The following is an 8,099-nucleotide window of genomic DNA, read 5'->3' as shown; positions in this document are numbered from 1 at the left end:
GGCGGCTCTGAGGGGGCTGAGGAGAGTGAGTGACATCGCCACCCCCAGCAGCCCGTGGGGAGCGGGGCGGGGGCGCCCGGGGAGGGGGGGCAGCGCCCCGAGGGGGGCGAGGGCAAGGGGGCGCCGGGGCTGAGGAAAAGGGGGTGAGTGAGGAGCCGAGGAAGGAGGTCGGGGGGGGGGGCAGAGAGGAGGAGCCGGGGGGGGGAGGGAAGCGGGGCGGAGGGGAGAGGGTCGCTGTGTGCTGGGGGGGGGGGGGGCCCGGCGGGACGTGGAGGGGGGCGACGAGGCGCGGGCGCCCTCGGGGGCCAGGGCTGGGGGCGCCCCGAGGGCGGCGGGGCGCAGGCATGGCGGGGGAAGGGGAAGGCCCGGAGGGAATCGGCCTGAGGCAGAGCGGGCCTGGGAGGGGCGCTCCAAAAAATAAATAAATAAATAAATAAATAAAATTGGGGGGAGGGGGGGGAAGTACCAGGAGAGGGTGGGCAAGGCTGAGGGGGTGCCAGGGAGGAGCGAAGAGTGCATCCTGGGAGTTGCCCGATAGGCACAGCTACCAGAGCATGTCAGCAAAGCCAGATTATTAGTCCCGGAGACTTGGGAGGGCGGGGGAGGGGCGGTGGGGGAGGGGAGGGAGCCACAGATGCGGGAAGATGGGGCATCCGGGAAAAAAATAAAATAAAAAAACTTGGGGCGCCCGGGCCCTGCTGGCCTCCCCGGGGGGGGGGGTGTGTGTGGGTGCAGTCAGCTCCGGAGCGGGCGGCCGAGGGGCCCTGCGTGAGGAGAGGCGGGAGGCGCAGCGGGGAAAGGGGCCTGCTGGAAGCGGAGGGCAGCAGTGTGGGAAAGGAAGGTACCAGGACTCCTGACAGAAGCTGCGGTGGTGCGTGCTGCAGGGGGAAGGAGACGTCCACCGCGCGAGAAAGTGGCACTTCAGAAACGGACAAAGTTCTGTCGTGGGGCGCCAAAAGCCAGGGTCTTCCGTGGAGGAGGCACCCCCGGGAAGAAAGGGTGAATGCAGGCAGGGTGAGGCCACGTTCGGAGGGGACCTGCTAAGCAGGAACAAAAAACTGGTTGCTTGCTGGAGAGTGCCAGATGGGTTGAATTCACGACAGGACTTAAGATGGAGGTGTTCTGTGGGGCTGGTGCCAAAGATGAGTACTTATACCCATGTTTGTAGACATGTTAGAGGTTATGTGTGCAAAGATTGAGAGCTAGGCTCATTTTCTCTAATGTGAAAACATTGCCCTTGTGTTTGCCTCTATAACTCAATTACTTTCTTTTTCTGGCAGTGTTTATCTCTGTACTACTTTGGGGGGGATTTAGTTTGTACGCAAGACAAGCTCTATTCAAAATAAAGTTATATCCTGTCTGTGGTCTACCACCTTCTCCTCACCCCCAGCTATCTGCCATGTTTCACAGAATGTATATAGATGGCTTTTAAAAAATCTAATTCATTATTAATTTTCTATCTTTTTCCCACTTTTTCTTTCTTTCTGTCTTTGTGATAAGTGTGGTCAAAAGCTAGAGAGAAAAAATGAGTATATGTATGAGCCACATATGCTGTGGCAGTTGCTGTAGGTAAAAGAATATTGGCTAAGTATTTAGAAGTAACTAACTGTAGAAATTTTGATTCTTCACAGCATTTTAGCAGGACATTCCAAACAAGTAAAAAGTATAGGCAAGGAAAAAGATGAGGACTCTTCCTTTTGCCTTAAATTGAAAAAGTCCCTTAAAAATAATTACAAAACAACTTAGAAACTGGTGATACGAATATTTAGTTGAATTAGCTGAATACTGTTAAATGCAGGGAAAGTTGTGTAAAATACTTGAATATTTTTCATGACTGCATACTAAGCACAAAGTTTTAAGAAAGAAAACATGATTTTTCTACTGGGCGGCCTTCTCTTAAACTTTAGGTAAACTTTAGCTTTTCTTCTAATCTCAGTATGACTGCTACAGATGACTTGTTTTTTTCAGACTTTTTCAAGAGTTTAAGGACACTTAACCAAACTGAATGCACATGCTGTTCAAACAGTAAATAAGTAAATCTTCCAAAAGGTAAAACAGATTATGGTATCACACACATGTAACTGAAATTACTTCTGTGTACCAGTGGTTCCTAAATTCTGCTGCCCAGTGGGCAACTATATGAAGCAAACAAAATGCCACAGGCTGTTTCATGTCTCCCAGTTGGCTTCATTTTGAACATCTTAATTTCTTGTTGCCATGAGCAATTTTAGAGGGTCTTGCATGAAGAAACGTGTCTGTAAGCAATGAGTTGGAGACTACATCTAAGAAAACAAAATCTTGTTTTAAATCACTACACAAACATGGTTCCCTTGCATTTGAAACCTCTTGAAGAATGTGAATTAGCTTTCATCCAAAGTTAATAATCCAGTTCCCAACATGACAGACTGAATGTCTCAAGGATTGTACATAAGAGGCAGAACCATAGAATGATAACCTCCGTATTGCAGCAAAAATTAAGAGGTCTCTGCTAGATTTAGCTATAACTGAATGTGTCTTATCTCAGTTGAGTTCAGCTGCTTGGCCAAAAGGGAGATGGACTGCTTTCCACTCTGATATCTTCAGCTTGAATTTAGGGAGTCTATCGAGTGTCTCTGAAGAAACTGGCTTGTGCGTTGTCACAATTTTCCAAAGGCAGATAGGGAATTTAAAAGTAATAGTGGAGACTTAATGGGTCACAGGCATGTTTTAAGCAGCAACTGAGGGAATAGGGGAGCCAATCCTTAAATGTTTCTAGTAATGGCACAACGCCGTGGAATCAGAATTCAGAGCTTTTTGCTGCTAGGGCCAGTATGGTCACGAACAGTGAATTAATGTCCTGTTTTCAAAACATGGGACCACTTGCATCTTTTGACATAGGCATTTCTACTTCAGGAACTGAGCAGTATCAATGGGCTACTACCACTGTGAAATATCTCTGTATGGCATTGTTGGGTAGTACAAGAAAGGTGAGAGAAAATTTGAGAAAAAAAATTATTCAAGAAGATGTATGAAAAATATTTACCTAGCCTGGCTTGCTGATAGTGTTCTCCGTTCCTTACAGAATGCTAGGATTCAATCTCATCTACGTTCTGGGCTGACTCAGAGTATCTTGTTTCACAGTTTTGGTGTGCAACCAAAAATATCAATGAATGTTGCAGCCAAAGAACAATGAGAGAAGACACATTGTGAGCATACCCCTTTGCTGACTAATTCCCTGTTCTTCAGAGCGAGATAGCATGTACTTTTTTGCAAACCTTACCAGTGCTGTTTCTCACCCAAGTTTGAAAACTGAAAGCATTTGAGCTGTTGTGCTATGTGGGTAAAGGTAGGTTGACTGTAGAAGAGCAGCTGAGAGTATCTTCAGATGCCAAAGGTCTTACCTTTTCGTTGGCTATATATAGTGGTGCCATATGCTTACTTTCAGAATTGGATAATAAATGTTTTATTTTGACCTAAGTAAAATAGATAACATCAACTGAATCCATCAGCCCATCATAATCAGAGCAGAAAGTACTGTTCTTGGCTTCTTCAGTAAAGTTGGAGGAGAAAGCTTAAAGTCAGCATGGAAAGATAAAAATTACTGTTGTTCGACTGAATGCTTCCTGCCTTTTCACTTGACTCGTTACTTTTAGTCAAATAGGTTTCCAGATTAGCAGAATAAGCACATGAATATTACTTGTGAAACATTGTTGTGGAACACACCATTTCCCTAGAAATAGATACACGGAAGTACTATTGCCATGTGTGATCTAGTCTGTCTTTTTTATTGCTTCTTTTTAAACAGGTATGTTATGTCAGCCATGGCATCAATTCATCCTTTAGAATTCTGTTGCTTAGAGCAGATCTGTTCCTTGCTGTAGCAAATAACTGGGGTGTTACTGACAAACTGAAATATTGGAATGGTATCTACAATATTTGCTTTTTGGTTACCTGACACGGTAAACCAGTGGCTTTATGCTAATGGAGCTACCAGGAGCTACTCAGGATTTTTCCATCTTTTTATTGTTCTTTTTACAGCACACAGCATGAGTCCTTATTTATAATCTCTTATAAATTCTATAATTTATATGCAACTGAACCCACTGATCCAACTAGTATGACATTCAAGTAGGTTGGAGAAAATGAGAGGATAGTAGGTATTTGGTGATCGTGTTTTAGGCTTTGGGTCAAAAGGACCCAGTCAAATAGCTTCATGGTTAAATTACATTTTCTTGGTTTAGCCTGTTATTACTAGTACATAACAGACTTGGCATCATGAGCGCCAGTATAAAATCAAGCAGGTTTTTTTTCTAGCTAATATATTTCACAATTCTTTTGAAAGTACTTGCATATAATTACTGATAAATTATAAACCATTTTAATTTTAATTTATAAATAAGCATCTCCAAATACCATCTGAGCCCAAATATAGTTGCCCTGGTTCCTATACGTAGACCAGTTAAACTATCCTTCAACAATTGATTTATATAACTGAAATAGCTAGGGAAGTGAGAAATTTCCTTCCTTTTAGGATACAATGCCAAGGATGTTAAATCTCTAGAGACTCTGATGATAAGAATTGGGCTGTCCTTTTTTGGAGTTATTAAACAAGTACATGATTATTCATTTGAGCACTGAAATTGTGGAATATGATTCTGTTGTTATCTCTCTTCTCCCACTTGATCATATGTACTTCTGCGGCGTGCAGATTCAGTGCAAGGCTTGGTAAGCGTGTGGTGGAGGACAAGCTTCCTCTTCAGAGGAAAACAAAGGCTACTTCAGGTTTTGGTGAAATAGTAGATGCGATGTTTTTTTCTGAGAGCCATCTCTTGGCAATGCGTTGGGAATTGCATGTAATCGGTAGTATTATCTGATGGCTGTGAGTGATTTCCCCCCCCCCCCCCCCCCACACACACACTGTCTTTTTTCAGTAGAAGTATTTGGCTTCATTGTTGAGGACAAATTTAAGATTATTTTGAAAGATGGAAGAAATGCATCTAGCTCTTCCAATATCAGCTGTATGTTAATTTCTGTGAAGGTAATCCCAGCAACTAAAGCAACCAAGAGCACTGAGGTTTCTAGTTTAGAGCTTCGGTAAACTTTAAGCAAGCACTGGAAGTAGTAGTGGCTTTATGAATACCTTTCCTTTGAAATCTGCCTAAAAAAATAAGATCAGTAATGACTGATCCCATCAATCCTAAATTTAGAAATGAATCTCATTTATAATCCTTGCTTTTCAGAAGGAAAGCAGGTTATGGAACTGACCTAATACAATTCTGTTGGGGGGGAGAGGGGGGAAGCGACTTCTTAGAACTTAAGTTAGAATTGGTAGTGTGCTATGGGAAAAGACTGGCGTTTCTTATATGCTGATAGTATACGTCCTATTACCAGGCAGAATGATGTTAGTAAATGCCTGTAGTAAACAGAGTATAAGACTCAGATAATCCTCCTAAAAATGCAGAGGTTTTCAATATGCAACATACTTCAATAACAATCTGTCTTATCTACTAAGCTTTGTTTAGATCAATAAAACCTAGTTATGCTGTTTTAGACTTTGGCTTTACATCAATCTGTCCATCATTGCCTTTAATATAATTGTATTATAAGGCTCTATTGACATCTCAGAAATGCACTGAAAATACTTTTCCAGTCAACTCTTTGGGAGTTATAGGTAGCAAAGGACTAGGAGTATTCATCTTTAAAAAATTAACGATGCAAATTATAGCAAACTGAAACCATGTTGAACTGTCAAACTCCTGTTCACCTATGAAAGGTTAAAAGAAAATGGTTTGAGACATACAGATAACTTGCTTGTTTGGCTTTGGCATGATACAAATTTTAATAAAGTCAGTTATAATCAAGGAGAGAATTTTGTAACAAAAAGGGCACGACTGTCTTTGGATAAAGTTACAATGCAGTGTTGGTCTCTGGATGGATACCTTGAGAATCCAGTAACAGTTGAAATACTGAGCACTCCCTTTCACAACGTTAATGAAAATACTCAGCTTTATTAAAGGGATGTTATTCTGAATTTTTTTTGCTCAAAATTCCTACTTTTTGTTCTTTATCTAACCAACCCGTACTTCTACTCTTTGTGGTAAGGGCTTTATTTTCTGTTAAAAAAAAAAAAATTGTTAAGACTGACGCTAATTCAGTTAATATATGAATTTATATGCAACCAGCTTTACTGTTCATACACAGTATGGGTTTTAGCAACAAGGAGAGCATGAATCATTTGCCTGTCTGCATATTTAAAGAAATCTAAAGTAAGAGTAATCTGTTTTGGAGGCTCTCATATCCATTTTCATCAAAACTACTGTATCACTGGTCTTGCATAGGCAAAACTTTTAATAAATTCTGAATACTTTCTATCAACTCTTCATTTCCCAGTACCTCTTCCTCAAGGATCTTTAGAGAGAACCTGACTGTTAAACACAAATAGCTGTAGATGTCATGGCACCCATGCGGACAAATATCTGATCGTGCTCATATTAATCTCTATTAGGAGTCTAGTCTGATGCTGGATTGAGAGAATGAATTACTGAGAATTACTCAAATATGTTTTGTAGAATTTAGGTGGAGTTCTTTATGCTGTAACTACAAACCCATTTACCTTGTGAAAAAGAGATTCCCTAGATATTCTAAAATTCTTGGTTTGTAGGATATGAATTGTAAAAACAAATCTTTCCCCAAACAGGCTTTTCCGTGTCCAGCTTGCTGATTGGTAAACACTGACTGGGGGGGGAAGGGGGGGGGTGTTGTTCCAATCTGATTAATAATGAAGTATCATTAACAGTGGCCACCTGGAGACAGTGACAACCATGTCCTGCAATTCCCAAGACACTTTGGCAGACAAACACTCATCCTACTTGAAAATACTTTTGAACCATTTCAGTTTTAAGTTTGATATCCTGAAATTTCACAACTCAACTGAGTAGCACAGTCTGGCTTTCATAATCTATCAAGTCAGGAATATCTTTGGTACCGTTCCTGAAAACACCACCATAGCCCTGTGCAGGAACATCTCATATGTGTCAGAGAAATAGAGAGAAAAGTTCTAATTATTGTATCTACAGTACTGTAAAACTTTCAGCTCTGCTGCTTAATCTTCTTGAAAAATGATCCATTTCAGCCAAAAATATACCAACCAGCCTAACTGATCCCTCAAGGATAAGAGCTGGTTTTCTAGAAAGTGGGGTAACCAGTGACCAGCTCTGTGACCAGAGCTTTGAGAATACAAAGTTTGGTCGGTTCTGTTCCAGTCCTTGAGATCATATTTTATATTTCCCCCATCATGTCTGATTTGGAGAGCAGTAAAGACCAAAACGCAAGAAGGACCAAATGCTATCCAGGCTGGAGGAAATGTCATGTGTTTTAATTCTCAGACTCCTCCTATTAACAGTGGGTACTTCAGTGCTCTTCTGCTTCACTGTTCAGGGTTTCAGAGTATATGTATGTGGATACTAGTGTGAATTATTAATTTAAATATTTTTGAATAAGGAGTGAGCAAATTATATGCAACTGGAAGTATTCATTATTGTGCTCAGATGGAAGCAATTCATATTTAAAATTACTTGCAGTTTAATAGCACAGGTCCTGCTGCATTCAGAGACTGCCCCCTACCCTGAAGAGCTTACCAGTTAGATGAGGCAAAATGCAATGCGCGTGTAACATGAAAGGAAATCAGCAGATAAAAATAACAAAATCATCTGATTGTATATGTTGACTGTGGCAGAACTTTGAGTTTTCATTAAAAAGAAAAAAAGTTTTAAATGGTTAGCAGTCCAGCTGATGCACAGCAAGCAGTTGCTGGTTGGAAGATTTCTTGTATGCGGATACCTTCAAATTCAGAGTATTCTATATTCTATTCTGAAAAAGGCTTCCGTGCTAGAGAAGAGGCTCATGGACACTCAGCAAGCCATATCGCTCCTGTGCAAAAAAATGATGAAATAATAAGGGTATTCTTGGGGGCTTGTGGTTTTCTTCTCATGTGTAGCATTTACAGGCTGCAGATGAGACAGTTAAAAATAGGCTGGCAGGTCTAGATGAAAAAAATGCTTGTGAATATTCAACGACTGATACAATTAGCAGGAAGAGAGGCTAAGATCTATTTCAGCCCT

General features: G+C 41.3%; 1 protein-coding gene across 2 annotated transcripts in view; it reads left to right on the top strand.

Annotated features, from left to right (window-relative positions):
* Nucleotides 1-3: 3 nt before the first annotated feature.
* GATAD2A (GATA zinc finger domain containing 2A) overlaps nt 4-8,099 on the top strand; it is a 71,812-nt gene continuing 63,716 nt past the window's right edge. The window contains exon 1 of one of the 2 annotated variants that reach the window (XM_067312652.1): nt 4-25. The gene's annotated coding sequence lies outside the window, so the exon portion shown is untranslated. The remainder of the gene's footprint in view (nt 26-8,099) is intronic. The other variant, XM_067312650.1, reaches the window with a different exon arrangement.

This window comes from Apteryx mantelli, chromosome 30 (genome assembly GCF_036417845.1).
Source record: "Apteryx mantelli isolate bAptMan1 chromosome 30, bAptMan1.hap1, whole genome shotgun sequence".
In the NCBI taxonomy this organism is placed as follows: domain Eukaryota; kingdom Metazoa; phylum Chordata; class Aves; order Apterygiformes; family Apterygidae; genus Apteryx; species Apteryx mantelli.
The sequence above is the reverse complement of the archived record's forward strand: the minus strand, read 5'-3'. Positions and strand labels throughout refer to the sequence as shown.